The sequence below is a fragment of the Orycteropus afer genome, unplaced genomic scaffold (genome assembly GCF_000298275.1).
Source record: "Orycteropus afer afer isolate SDZICR_OR568_19922 unplaced genomic scaffold, OryAfe1.0 scaffold00262, whole genome shotgun sequence".
NCBI lineage: Eukaryota > Metazoa > Chordata > Mammalia > Tubulidentata > Orycteropodidae > Orycteropus > Orycteropus afer.
In genome coordinates this window covers 2118114-2120297 of record NW_006921849.1, presented here as the reverse complement: position 1 = coordinate 2120297, position 2184 = coordinate 2118114, and positions in this window count along the sequence as shown.

Genomic DNA, 2184 nt, shown 5'->3' with positions numbered 1-2184 from the left:
CAACCTTCCTTCCGAGGAGTGGCTGGTGGGTTTGAACCGCCAGCCGTCTGGTTAGCAGGCAAGTGTCTTAGCCACTATGCTACCAGAGCTCCTTTACACTAGGGTAGGGTAATTTGCTGAGATGGGAAACAGGAAGAGGAACAGGTTTGGGAGAAAAGATGGTCCTTTGAAGTGGAGGAGCTAGTGACGGTGACTTGTCTGAGTGGAGATGTCCATTGGGTAGTTGGATATATGAGTTTGAAGCTTAGAAGAAGAGTGTGAGTTGGAACTATAGATGGTAATTAACACCATAAGAAGGAAAGACATGTAGGTTGAACATCCTGAGTGAGAAGAGATGAGAAGTCTGAGGATATCAATGTCTAAACAAAGAGTAAAACAAAATCAGAAGAAGAGAAAGCCAGAAGAGTGTGGTGTCATAGGTGCCAAGGAAGGAAAGGATTTTAAGAAGACAATTTTCAACAGTGACTATGCTGGCAAGAAGTCAAGCAAGATCAGGAATTAAAAGTGTCTCAAACTCAGTGACACATAGATCATTGGTGATTGGGGCAAGAGCAGTTTCAGCAGAGTGTTTGGGCAGTGGTCTCTATTCTAGGCTGGATTCTCGAAAATTAAAGAGAGAGAAAAATCAGTTATGTTAGTTCAAGGGAAGTAGTAGTAGAGTGAAACATTATGAAAAACTTAGTGTATGTTAAAAGACAAGAGGCAATAATTCAGTTCAAATAAATGAAAAAAAGTGATTTTGTTCATTGATTGTATTCTTTATTAAATTCTCTGTTAACTGTTGAACTATGAAAAATCTACAAGAAGGGTCAGAAGAGGGATATACATTTATTATTAACAAATGAAAGGATGAAAGAAAAAATAATGAACTTGAATAATCTTCTATATAAGACTGTAAACTTCATAGAATACAGAGAATGATGTTGTTAAATGGGCAAAAGGCAAGCTTTTGAATATAGGCTTAAAAATTCAGGATGTATCACAGGAATATTTGTTTAAACCAAAGAGAGGGGATAAAATGAAATGTGATTTGTTAACATGACTTTTACTAAAACAAATTAGTCTCAGAAGAAGTGCAACTGAAAAGGTCCTTAAGAGTGAGGATAGCGAGACTTTGTTTTGCTTACTTTGGACCTCTACTCAGGTAAGACAAATTGTTAGAAAAAGGCCATTATGTTTGGTGAAGTAGAGGGTCAGTGAAAATGAGAGAAACCCTTAAACTCAAACATATCAAAAATCATGGAGATGTTACAGGACTGGACAGCACTTTGTTCTATTTACATGAAGTCTCTGTGAGTGGGAACTGACTTGACAGCAATCAACAAAAACAAATCTTCATGTTTGGTAAAGTAGAGGGTCAGAGAAAATGAAGAAAACCCTCAATGAGTGACACAATAACCACAACAATAGACTCAAACATACCAATGACCATCAGGACAGCACAGGACTGGGCAACGTTTTGTTCTGTTCTGTGGTTGTTGGGTGCTGTCAAGTCGATTCTGAGTCATAAGGTCAACATGAGTCAGAGACAACTCAATGACAACTAAGAAAAGAACATCTTCATTTTAAGATCTAAATGATATACAAGAATATTATTTATGTATCATTTCCAAAGTGGAGAATGTCAAGATTTGTTACGTTCAGGTTAATGAAATAGATGTATCTCTGAAAAGTTCATAAAATGAAAATTTTTTATATTGAATTCCACCTTTCTATATTTTCCATTAGACTCTAGAATGTCAAAAATTCATGAAAAAATAACAATTTTCCAAAAGCAGTCTTAGATGTGGGGATACAACAGCAAACAAGATGAGTAGAACTTACCTTCTAATAGCATCACACCTGGTTCATCCAATTTATGCTGTTGTTGTCAGATGCTGTCGGGTCAGTTCTACTCATAGTGACCCTACATACAACAGAATGAACCACTGCCTGATCTTGTGTTATTCTCACAATTGATGTTATGTTTGAGCCCATTGTGGCAGCCACTGTGTCAATCTATCTCATTGAGGGTCTTCCTTTTTGCTGATCTTCCACCTTACCAGGCATAATGTCCTCCTCCAGGGACTGGTCCCTCTTGATAACATGAAGAAAGTATGAGAGATGAAGCCTGCCCATCCTCGCTTCTAAGGAGCATTGCGGCTGTGCTCCTTCCAAGACAGGTTCTTCTGGCAGTCCATGGTG